The following is a 13,319-nucleotide window of genomic DNA, read 5'->3' on the forward strand; positions in this document are numbered from 1 at the left end:
CTGCATCATACTTTCCTAGGACCGACTGACCCTTCCTGGAGCCTTGGGTGACCGAACCTCTCTCTGCTCAGCTGAGCGTCCTGTCTCTCCATCTCCAAGGGCTGAAATTCCTCGCCTCATTCCTCAAGCCCAGATCATTTCGATGCTCAGCTCTGGGCTCCAATGACGGTGTCCTGCGCTTTCTGGATACCCTGCACCCTCCTTTTACAGCCTTGACACCCCAGCACGTGGCCCTTCCCCTCGCTGGATGCCGGCAGCCCCGGGATTTCCTGTTCAGTGACGCTCTGCCTCTCAATCTTAACAACCAATGGTGCTTACGGGAAAGTGTTAAAGATAGAATCAGATGTAAAACTGAATAGATACTCCCTAGTCTAAATGCTCTGAAGAAAATAAAACAGTCCTCAAATACAGAGAGAGAGAGAAGGAGAAACCTTCTGAAAAACCCATGAAAAGATGATGAAATGCTTTGCAAGTATCTGTAAAGTACTGAGCGCATCAGTTGATTTCCTCCCCGGTTATGCTGACCACAATGTAGAAACAGACACCCTCCAAGGAAGCTGTTTTCTAAAGGCTTTGATTATTATGTGTTAGGCCTGGTTCTAAGCATGTCACATATGATAACATTCAGTTCTTACAAGAACCATTTCACAGATCAAGGAACTTAGGGACAGAGCTCCACCAAGATATAAACCAAGACAAGGTGACTTACAGTACTATTAAATTAAAAATTAAGTACATTATAAAATAGGTAAGAAAAAGAAAACTAACTTTCAACATGTTCTAATCACATGGCCTGGTTATTTCTAAACCCTCTTGGTATTGAGTATTGCTTGTGAAAATACTACAGGCATTTTCATCTCTTAAAATTGAATCCGTTGGTATTATGGGGTTCATTTTATAGTTATTCCAGCCACACATTTATAAAAATGTACATATATTTTTTCCAGCAAGAAATCATCACAGTCCTCATCAAATTCATCTAAATGTCACTTTTAGGTTTCTGAAGTCATTATTCATTTATCCAGCCTTTTCCCTTGAAGATGAATCCTAGAAATAGTATATTATGATTTTATTACCTTTTCTCTAAATTGTGAAAAAGAAAACTGAGAACAAAAGCATCTACTAACTCCTACCTGATAATCTTACATCATGCAGTAAAGAGACAGCTGTCTTCACTTCCTAAAGATGACAGATTTCTTCATTTCCTAGAGTTAGTTCCAGTCTCACAAATTCTCAACAGAATGTGCTGAGAACGTGAAGACTAGAAAATGGATCCAACTTATGATATATAGGTAAAAGAGTGTATGTTTTTCTGCAAAGACTGTCTTATAGCAGAAAGGAGAGATTTAGTGAGAGAAATTCTTCTGTTATCCCAAAATCCAAAACTCAAAGTACCATCAAGGATGTAATTCTATTCTGTAATGTTCTCTGTTCCTCCAGTAAGGAAAACCCAGACTAAACAGAAGCTACCAGAGCTAGCAAGTGGTGTTCCTTATTCAATAACAACAACTGAAAACTTGAATCTAAAAGTTTCCAATACTAATGTGTTTGGCCATCCCAATAAATGGGATATTTTTTCTTTCTGGATATTCTCAGGACAATGACTACACACATATTGTAGATTTTGTAGAAAAGACTTCTGCTCTGTCTGGAAGTTTGCAATAGATTACATTCCAAGAGGCTTCCAATGATAAAATTAGCACCTTCTTGAAGTTGTTCCTAATTTTACGCATTTTATCAACTCTTAGGGTAGGAAGGTGGTCTATAAACTACTGTACATAATTTTAGCAGAGAATCAAGCTTAAGTTTTACCCATTCTTTTTTTTTTTCACTTGAAAGATGAGAGCAAACATTTATTGAAAGCTGGCTCTGTGACAGGCACTATTCCAAGCTCATGATACCTCTGCGAAGTATTTTTTAGTATTATACGCACTATACTGATTAAAAGTCTTGCCCAGATCTACATGAACTGGAAGCAAGTCTAGAACCCAGGGAGTCTGTTTTGTTGGGAGAGCAGAAGTAGGGGCAGAGAATTTGACTTACTTTTTAACTTCAAAGAACTTTTGTACAACTCAAAGGTTTTGCAACCATGATGACTTTCATCACTTCATGGCAACTAGATGGGGAAACAGTGGAAACAGTGGCTGATTTTATTTTTCTGGGATCCAAAATCACTGCAGATTGTGATTGTAGCCATGAAATTAAAAGACGCTTATTCCTTGGAAGGAAAGTTACGACCAACCTAGAGAGCATATTCAAAAGCAGAGACATTACTTTGCCAACAAAGGTCTGTCTAGTCAAGGCTATGGATTTTCCAGTGGTCATGTATGGATGTGAGAGTTGGACTGTGAAGAAAGTTGAGTGCAGAAGAATTGATGCTTTTGAACTGTGGTGTTGGAGAAGACTCTTGAGAGTCCCTTGGACTGCAAGGAGGTCCAACCAGTCCATCCTAAAGGAGATCAGTCCTGGGTGTTCACCAGAAGGACTGATGTTGAAGCTGAAACTCTAATACTTTGGCCACCTAATGCGAAGAGCTGACTCATTGGAAAAGACCCTGATACTGGGAAAGATTGAGGGCAGGAGGAGAAGGGGATGACAGAGGATGAGATGGTTGGATGGCATCACTGACTCAATGGATATGGGTTTAGGTGGACTCCAGGAGTTGGTGATGGACAGGGAGGCCCAGCATGCTGTGGTTCATGGGGCTGCAAAGAGTCAGACATGACTGAGTGACTGAACTGAACCAAACTGAATTTCATCGTAATTTAAGACAAGTCAAATATGAAAATCATCAGTTTTTAAACATAAACAAATGACACCTGAAATTTGCTGATGATTCAGTATGTGTGAAGCTAAGCGCTTGGAGTGGATTATATCATCAACTGCTCCCCACATCCCAGTGAAGCAGCTATCTTTGTTATTCCCATTTTACAGATGACACTGAGCTTTACAGAAGGTGTCTTACCCAAGGTCACTTTCTGACCTTTATCCCCATGACATTCAGCTGTGCATGCCTTTCAGTCTGAACTTTTGAGGGCTTTGTGAATAGAATCTTCTCTTTTCCAGAGAACAAAGATGGGGAGTCTCCAAGTTCTAGCCTCTCCCAAATCTGGGGAATGAAACCAAATTAGATCTCACTTCCCTGGTGGCTCAGATAGTATAGAATCCACCTGCAAATGTAGAAGACACAGGTTCAGTCCCTGGGTTGGGAAGATCTCCTGGAGAAGGAAATGGCAACCCACTCCAGCATTCTTGCTTAGAGAAATCCCACGGACAGAGGAGCCTGGCAGGCTACAGTTAATGGGCTCCCAAAAGAGCTGGACATGACTGAGAGGGTAAACAACAACAAAGGCAGACTGCAATGCCTGAAGCAAGTGTCTCTTGTTCCCTGAGCATCCTTCACTTTTGAAATTTAATTGGCCCAATGCAATGCATCTTTTCTTCTAATGGGTTCCTAGTGGTTGGAGGAAAGACAGGCAGCTGCCTGAGTCCCAGGGCTGCCTTCGCAACAAGCAAAGCACTGCACTTGAGCAGGTGAATAAAGATAGTGCTAAACTTTGGCCCCAGATCACAGCAGCAACCCCTGTTTTGTATTCTCTGCCTCCTTCTCTCCAAATGCACTTCTCATTTGGGTGCTTACTCATCGACGCCTTGGCCTGGCTACATTGGGATCCAGCCCTGCAAACACAGTTACGCATATGGTCTGGTCTCAGCAGGACCGCAAAGGCCACCCAAGATGGGTCACCAAACAGCAGAAGCCAAACCTTCCGAAGGGCATCTCCAACCACAGGCTCTTCGTCTCTTGCTTCCTTTTGTCAACACGCTGATGGAAAACAGAAAACAGATCCCCATCTTTCATACTGAGTCTACTTCCTAAATCCCAAAGAAAAGCAGCTTTTTTTTTTTCTGGTTCTTTCTACAAATACTTCAAAACTGTGTCATGACTTCCTCAAGGATTCTGGGCTGTTTCATTTTAAATTGTGAAAATTGAATTTTCTTTGACCTTTAAAAATCACTGGATTTGGTAAAGGAATTCAGGATACAGTATGAGGATCCAAAACTCTTTCATACTGCACTCCACACGCCAAACTACAACAGCTCAGCAGTAGGAGAGGGTCTCCGTTGTATCTGTGCCGCCTGAGTCACTGTATTGATTACAAATTGGGGCGATCAGCTCACACATGTAGGCTGAACAGCCTCCTTCCCACTTCTCTGCTCAGGAAATTCAGTCAATCCTTTGAACAAACCCTAGCCTTTCACTCCACATTTAGAAAGGATAGGCATTTTAAATTTTGTGAATTGTTTTGGGCACAAAGTAGGTGTAAGAAATTTTTAAGAAAAGAATATCAGAACTAAAAATCACCACGGGCTGATGATACGAATTTTTAAGAAAGGTCCAGTTTCCTCCTAGTTATGGCAGAGTTTTTAAGGGTTTTCATCATCCAATAGGGGCTTCCCAGGTGGTGCAGTGGACAAAGGAACCTCCTACCAAAGCAGGAGATTCAGGTTCGATCCCTGGGTCACGAAGATCCCCTAGAGTGGGGATGGCACTCACTGGCAACCCACTCCAGTATTCTTGCCTGGAAAATTCCATGGAGAGAGGAGCCTAGTGGACTGCAGCCCATGGGGTCACAAAGAGCTGGACAGGATGCTCACACATCCTCCAACAGTCAAGGACAGGCATTTCATTCTAAGAAACCGCTACTATCATTTAAATATTACAAAAGACGAGAAAAGGAGATCATCTCTTTTTATTGTGGCTGCTTAATCTTGTAATGAACCTGCAAAGGTTGATCAAAGAAGATGGATGGGGAAAACAGTGGTTTTCAAAACTTTTCCATAAATAGTATGGAAGTCAAAAGAAGCTTTCTATTTATTTGTGTAAATGCAGTTGTTCCATTTTGTGATATGAATCTCCAAAACCTGGACAAAGAAGGTGAATGTTTTAAAACAGTAGTTTCCAAAGATTGTTAACATTCATCATTCAGGGAGGTTTGTAAACATTCTCAACCATCCTTCACCTCAGACAAACAAAATCAGAACCCTGTGAGCCAAGTATGCAAAATACTTTAAAAAAAAAAAAAACATTCCCCAGGTGATTCTTAACACACTCTCCCAGCACTGATTCCAAAAGTGATGGATGGAATCACCCATCTAGATGCTCAGAGGAGCATTCAGGTGACAGTCAAGACTTATCTGGGGAAAAAATCAGAGAGACTGGTATAAACAAGAAAGGCAAAATAGAAATCTGAAGCAAAGAATCTGATTTATAACCGAATGTATATATGCTTGGTGCTCAATCACTCAGTCGTGGCAAACCCTGTGTGACCCCATGGACTGCAGCCCACCAGGCTCCTCTGTCCATGGGATTTTTCAGGCAAGGATACTGGAGTATGGGCTGCCTTTTCCTACTCCAGGGGATCTTCTCAAACCAGGGATTGAACCGAGGTCTCCTGAGTCTCCTGCACTGTCAGGTGGATTCTTCACCACTGAGCCACCTTGGAAATCCAAATGTGTGTGTGTGTGTGTGTGTGTGTATGTATATATATATATATATATATATATATATATATATATATATATATATGTATGTATGTATGTATCTCAATAGTACATTCTAAGTTTTCCTCAGAGAATTTCAGAATTACCTCAAAAATATTTGATGTATTTAAATATATTTGATATACAAGGATGCATTTTTGTATGATGAGAAGATAACTAAAAATTTGATTTTCCTTGACTTTTGTACTATAATTTTCTAGTCCCATCACTTCATGGGAAATAGATGGGGAAACAGTGGAAACAGTGTCAGACTTTATTTTTTTGGTCTCCAAAATCACTGCAGATGGTGACTGCAGCCATGAAATTAAAAGACACTGACTCCTTGGAAGGAAAGCTATGACCAACCTAGGCAGCATATTCAAAAGCAGAGACATTACTTTGCCAGCAAAGGTCTGTCTAGTCAAGGCTATGGTTTTTCCATTGTTCATGTATGGATGTGAGAGTTGGACTGTGAAGAAAGCTGAGTGCCAAAGAACTGATGCTTTTGAACTGTGGTGTTGGAGAAGACTCTTGAGAGTCCCTTGGACTGCAAAGAGATCCAACCAGTCCATTCTAAAGGAGATCAGTCCTGGGTGTTCTTTGGAAGGAATTATGCTAAAGCTGAAACTCCAGTACTCTGGCCACCTCATGCGAAGAGTTGACTCATTGGAAAAGACTCTGATGCTGGGAGGGATTGGGGGCAGGAGCAGAAGGGGATGACAGAGGATGAGATGGCTGGATGGCATCACTGACTCGATAGACATGAGTTTGGTTGAATTCCGGGAGTTGGTGATGGACAGGGAGGCCTGGCGTGCTGCGATTCATGGGGTCGCAAAGAGTTGGACACGACTGAGTGACTGAACTGAACTGAACTGACTTTTGTACTATAATTTTCTAGTTGAGAATATACTCTGAAATGGCTATTCATTTCATGAAAGAAAGCAAAAATAATTTGTCTAGTTTAACTAGCTAGCTTTTAATATCATTTTCAACTTTATCTAATGAAAAGTAGAAAATTATTTTTAGGTTCCTCAGAGTTTAAAATTTCTTTTCTCCTGAAAGTATTGACATACTGAATTGAAAGAAAAGGAAAGAATAATCCAACAAGCTCTAGTTCTGAAAATTTAAATTCCTTATTTGCAATATTTATCTTAATCTCTGTGCTTCAGCTCCTGGGAAGAAAAGTTAAGAAAGTTTTCATACTTGAATTGTATATAAATATTTTTTACTCCAGGCAAATTTTATGATACACACTCAACTGTATTTTAAGCTGTCACTGTCTTGTATCTCCTCTGATACAAATTTGTATCTTGTCTGACACAGGCCTCCATAATTTGTACTTTCCAGAAATAATAGGCAATTTAAAAAAATCCTTCCTCTACTTCAAAAGTGATACATGACGCTGTATCACCCATGAATTTCATAATGATAAAGAACAGACATAGAAACAGTGATGCAAAAGATTTAACCTATAGATACTGCTAACTGAAAGATAAAGAAGAAATTAGTTGTTCTACCAAGGCAGTACAAATAGTGGCAAAAACACTGACAATCAGCCAAGGTTGAGGGCCTGGCTTTCTTCCTCACCCATCCCTCCCTTTCATTCTGTTGGTTCAGCCACCAACACCTGCTGGCATTTGTTCCATTGATAAACCTCCATCCTCCTCTGCATAGTCCCATGTCAGTTACCCACCCGTAGAATTTCATGCCCCGTTTCTTCAACACCTTTCTTCACAGGGCCCCATTCTCACCCTTATCATTCTTGACCTCATTTTTAGTTCCTGGCACACTGATACCTCCTACAGATAGCTATATACATTAATAGGACTTAAAGACTGGAATGCTGGGTTTTATTTTATGTTTTTTCTATCAGATCCAGAATTTTTCTATTTTATCAGGAATTCATTCATGTTTTTAAACATCATCCTCTTTCTTCTCCTCTCTAGCCTGTCTCATTGTTTTCTTTATTTCCTAAGCTGAAATGCTGCTTCCTTATCTCATTGTAGGTCACAGATGCCTTTAAGGAAATACATCATCTAAGGACCATGTTGCCCCCAAAACGAAAACACACGAGAATACGCCGGACTATCCAGAGTATAATGCCATAATAATCAGTATATGTATATCGAAAGCTTGTAAGTATAACGTTATTAAAGTTACTAAAGCTTATGAAGTGTTAGTGCTCAGTCAATTCTTTGCGATTCTGTACGATTCTTTGTGACCCCATGGACTGTAGCCTGCCAGGCTCCTCTGTCCAGGGGGACTCTCCAGGCAGGAATACTGGAGATATTAGGAATACCGGGTTGCTATTCCCTTCTTTAGGGGATCTTCCCGACCCAGGGATAGAACTTGGGTCTTCTGCCTTGTAGGCAGATTCTTTACCATCTGAGCCACTAGGGAAGCTCTCATTAAAAATAGTAACTTTTCTTATTTTAAGGTCCTTTTTTTTCCCCTTCATTTAATTATCTTTTAAAATTATTGTTCTGTTTTTACATACTTAACCTCACTGGGATTTTTGTTTTTGTTTCTGGGTCTGTTTGTTTGGTAGCACGTGCCTAATATGTATCTCTTCATCTCTTTTATATTTCATTTTGAGCCATACCACTATCTTAAGAGAATCATAGTCTGCTTTTTTTCAGAATTAATGCATTTTCAGTATATTATTTAAGAGCTGCTTTAATTTTGCAAAGGTTCGAGAATGAAGTCAATCTCAATTTTCCTTTGTGAATACTTTTCTTTAAAAAACTTCATCAAAATACTGAGGGGAAGGTTTTCTTTTTCTTAGTTTTCAAACTCAAAGTATTCAGCAGGCTAGATCTAGATGCTGGTGGTAGTTTAGTGGCTAAGTTGTCTCCGAGTCTTTGCAACCCCATGGACTGTAGCCCACTAGGCTCCTCTGTCCATGGGATTTCCCAGGCAAGAATACTGGAGTGGGTTGCCATTCTCTTCTCCAGGGGATCTTCCCAACCCAGGGATTGAACCTGGGTCTCCTGCATTGCAGGTGTATTCTTTACCAAATGAGCCACCAGGGAAGCCCAGATCTAGATGCCGGCTATCTTTAATGTTTCTGGTCCAGAATACCCTATCTTCATCTGCATGTTTGTTTGTCCCTCTAAAAGAAAACAATTACTATATTTCACTTAGAATTAGGGCTGTGTTCCATGTGCTCTGATCTCCTGGAAGGAAGAGCACTGATGTGTGTGTTGATGCTGGCTGTCTTCCACGCAACATCCCTGCCCCAGACAAAGTCTTCTTTTCATCTCCTTCCTTTGCATAACTGGAGATAAGTCTCACTCTTGATCCCTGCATAAATGACTCCCTTGGCAGCAGCGTTCTGAATTTTCATACTCCTAATGCTCCTGGAGCCCCTTCCAAAGAATTCCCAGTCCTGGCCAAACCTCTGGGGGTCCGTCCCTGTCAACCAAACACATTCTGTTTGGCATGTCTGCCCTGGCCCTGAGGTCTCGTGAAGAAATTGCTTCAGAAGTCAGGTAATTCCGTCTCACCAACACAATGCTCTAACTTGAGCCTTCACCCCTCATATCAAGGGTTTCAGCAGCAGCTCTGTTCCTCATTTTTTGTACAAATCTCTGAGAAAGAGAGTTGTGGTCTGAACCTTAGTTTTGCCCATCAGTCACAAAGTGTCTGCCTGCAATGAGGGAGACCCGGGTTCGATCCCTGGGTTGGGAAGATCCCCTGGAGAAGGCAATGGCAACCCATTCCAGTACTCTTGCCTGGAAAATTCCATGGACTGAGAAGCCTGGTGGGCTACAGTCCATGGGGTCGCAAAGAGTCAGACATGACTGAGCGAATTCACTTTTCACTTTCACATGAGCCCAGTCCCATCCATACAGAATCTACAAGATATGCCTTAGGGTCAACAGCCAAGGAACAAATGGTCTTCTCTCCATATCTGTAGGGTACACGTTTCTCACTATAACAATTTCTTTCGTCATTTATCTGAACTCTGAGTAGGAAGGCAAAGAACAGAATGAGATACCTGAGCTCAAAAATCATTTTTCCTAAAATACTTTGCATTTAGTTACTCTTTTTATTCAGCAAACAACTTTTACAGCATTCCTACTCTTTATTTTACTCTGTGAGGTGTATTTTATCGGCTGGATTTCAGCTAAATTTGTTAAAGGTTAAGTCTTTATATACTGCAAAGGTCATCAATCCAAGCTGCTATTTTATCTTCTTTTGCTCCTGTAAAGAGGGAAGATGAGCCACAAATACTAAAAAGAAGGCAGATTTACCTCAGAAAGCATATAACTCATCTTATTCAAAATTACAATTTTAGGAAACCAACTTGAAGTTATGTCTATCCATAACATATAACATATATCTATAAATTTATATAATATATATATATATCCAGTTAGAAATTTAGATAATCCATTTTTTTCCAGGAATATAACTGGTTGGAATTTATCATGAAAAAATAATACCCAATAGAAATAAATCCTTATACTCTCATTATCAGGGCATTATTTACAATGATGAAAAGCTAAAAACAGCAAAAATCCAATGATAGAGGTATGGTCATAGTGAGACTATATTCAAAGAGGACAGTCTTAAATAGCCATGTATAAATTTTAAGGATGAAAGCTGTATAAAACATGACAAATGCTTATAATAAATAATAAATGGATAAACTAAGATAAATGCACAATACATTACCACAACTACACAAAAGTCATATAGTCTTAAAGGTACACAGATAGTACAGTCTTTAGTACTAGGTTGTTGGGACTATGGTTGTTTATTCTCTTTTTACCATCATTTCTGTCATTTCTCTCAAATCTAATTTTTTTTTAATTGAACGATAAAGTTTTAAATGTTTGCACACAAAAAGTTTTGAAGGTGTAACAAATACTTGGACAAGTCCTTGAGACAAGAAATAATCACAAAACATGACAGTCAAGCTCCAAAATGTTGATATAACTGGGGAGGGGGACACAATTATAATTTCTTTAGACTGAAGGTCATAGTTTCCAAACCAAAACTAGAAAATAGGCTACCTCATTGTGTCTCCTCTTAACTGCATATTTATCTTTGCTGACAGATTCGTAAGGCCTGGTCTCTTTTTTTCCCTGAAATCTCAGTTCCTAGCGCAACGCCTGGCTTACACTGGGATACAATACAACTGGGAGATGTTATTTTTTTTTTTCCCCTTCACAAACTTAAGACTCTTCCCCTTGGATAAATTTAAATAGCCATGGAAAATTTTTAAATATCACAGCATCACTGATAAAAGATGAAACAAATACATACAGGCCCCAGCGTGCATACACATCCACACACTCACAAAGGATGCAGGAAAGAGCAGAGAGGCAAATGGAACACGTTTCAAAGAAATACCACATGGAAAAAGAAGAAAAAAATGCTAGTCAAAACCTCAATTCTCTAAACAATATAGAAGCAATATAGAAGCAATATAGAAGATAAACAAGAAGCAAGATGAAGATAAAATAGCAAGCAAATGATGCCATTTCAAAGATATTTTTTCTTTTACAAGTATATTTTCCTTCTGACTACCTTGCAGGTCCTAGCCAGTTTTGCCACCATTCCACATGGCTTGTCTTCAGTGGTTCTAGGGCTCTTAGTATCCTCACTATCTACTCCACCAAAATGTCACATCTTCTAGGAATTCCAGGAGGGTCCAATCAGCCTGTTTGTGTTTTGACTTTTTTCCCACATCTGATTTTTCTTGCATTCTGTCTGGCTTTAGCAATAGCTGAATCAAATATAATATGGTGTTTGCATGCTCAGTCATGTTCCACTCTTTGTGACCTCACAGCCCACCAGGCTCCTCTGTCCATGAAATTTTCTAGACAAGAATACTGGAATGGTTTGCCATTTCCTACCAGAGATCAAATCCTCATCTCCTGTGTCTCCTGCACTGGAAGGCAGATTCTTTACCACTGAGCTACCTGGGAAACTCCCAAATATGCTACAGATGAACGCAAAATCCAACATCAAAGGTCCACAGAAGGAAAGCCCATCAATTAGGGAATACATTTTTTGTTGTAGAGGACTGAGAAGCCATAATTTTTATCCAAAACTGTTGAAACTTAATCTTTGAATGTTAAAGAAAAAAAAAATCTTGCTGTATATCTGCCTTGGGGATAACTGTCAGAAGCCAACCTCTCCTACTTAATTTCAAGCCACAGTTGTAGTTATGAAAAAATGAATCCTATATCTTTTTAAAATAGCCACCTGTTACTTCCTCATCCCTATTAAAGGTCTTTGCCAACCTCAACCTTCTCATACACAGTCATGGGTTCTGTATCTGTCTGGCCACCAGGGAAATCCAGGCCTAGGTGATGACCACACAGACACGAGATTAAAAACACATCCTTCTGAGGCCTGAACCTGAGCGCGTCTGAACATGCCTCCTTGATAACACATTCCCTGAACAATTACGCCGAAAATCGAAAGATGTATCCTATGATATTTCAAGCATTTATCAGGACCTGAGTTTAGAGTTCTCAGGCTAGCCTGAAAGAGAAAATTCGAGTCAGAGAGACAAGACCCTGCTCAGGGTTCCGGCCCTGAGATTCCAGCCAGGCCAGGAGGGCCTGCACCAAATCTCTTAAAGGGGACTCAGTGACAAAACGGCATGGCTTTGGCAGGTCACTGCTTCGCTAGCCCTGTGGCCACCCTAGTGACAGCCGCTCAGAAAGGCCAAATGATGAGAGGAGGGGTGAGGAGCGCGCGGAGCCAGCCGCAGGAGACCGGGGCCGGGTGGGCGAGGCCCCCGCGGAAACCTGCGGGCGCGGCGGCCCCCACACCTGCGCGGTGACCCCGAGGCGCGCCGCGCATCCTCCGCCTCCCCGGCCACCTGTCTCCCAGGTGCCCGCGGGGCAGGCCGAGGTCTGGCGGCCGCCAGGCATCCAGAGCCCACCGAGGCCGGGCAGGCGCCCCCCACGCTGGGGCCCGGGAGGCGGTGGCGGCCCGCGCCGTGTCCCCGTGCAGACGGGCGTGCTCCCCTTCCCCTCCAATTCCCTCTCGCGGGCCGCGCCCTCGCCCCCCGCCCGCCCGGGCCGGGCCTTGGCCAGGACGACCCGCGCGCCCCCCGCCCGGGCCTGGTGGCCGAGACCAACCTGTAACCCCAGCGCTCGGAGCGGTCATGGTGCGGCGTTGGCGGCGGCGTTGGCGGCGGGCGGGGCGCGCACCCACGGCGGGGACGCGGCCCCTCGCCTCCCGCGGCTCCGGCGGCGCGCGCCACCCGGTTGAGGCGGCTGCCACCCAGGCGCCGGGCCTGCGAGCGCGGCGCGGGGGCTGGGGGCGGGGGGTTAGGGTTTTTTCCTTTTGGCCTTTTCTGTTGTGTTGTTTTTTTTTTTTTTTTTTTTTTTTTAAATCAGAGTTGGCTTTGCCGCAGGGGCTGGGAGGCTGGATGCAGCCTGAGAGGAGATGGCCGAGGAGGCGGCGCTGCTGTTGGTGGCCGGGAGCGTGGGTACCAGCAGGTTCCTTTTCCCTGGCTGCCACCGGCTCAGCCTCCCAGCGGCAACAGCTGGGCTCTCCTCTGCCAGCTCCTCCTGGGGTCCCTGACGAGCTCACCAAGCACGCCTGTGCGCTCGGGACCGGCACACGACCGCGGACACGCGAGCCGGGCCCGTGTGCGCGCCTGTGCGTACGGTCTTGTCTTACTGCACAGGGTATCTGAGGATGCCGGCTAGTCACACCCTGGAGTGTGAAGTTGCTACATCACGAGGACCTTGGTGGCATTTATAGCTTCTAAGCATGTTAACATTTTCTCTTAACGTTAAAATATG

General features: G+C 42.6%; 1 protein-coding gene across 1 annotated transcript in view; it reads right to left on the reverse strand.

Moving 5' to 3' along the window:
* NALCN (sodium leak channel, non-selective) overlaps positions 1-13,055 on the reverse strand; it is a 303,444-nt gene extending 290,389 nt beyond the window's left edge. The window contains exon 1 of the mRNA XM_069601972.1: positions 12,648-13,055. The gene's annotated coding sequence lies outside the window, so the exon portion shown is untranslated. The remainder of the gene's footprint in view (positions 1-12,647) is intronic.
* Between the last annotated feature and the right edge of the window lie 264 nt (positions 13,056-13,319).

The sequence above is a fragment of the Ovis canadensis genome, chromosome 10 (assembly GCF_042477335.2).
Source record: "Ovis canadensis isolate MfBH-ARS-UI-01 breed Bighorn chromosome 10, ARS-UI_OviCan_v2, whole genome shotgun sequence".
NCBI lineage: Eukaryota > Metazoa > Chordata > Mammalia > Artiodactyla > Bovidae > Ovis > Ovis canadensis.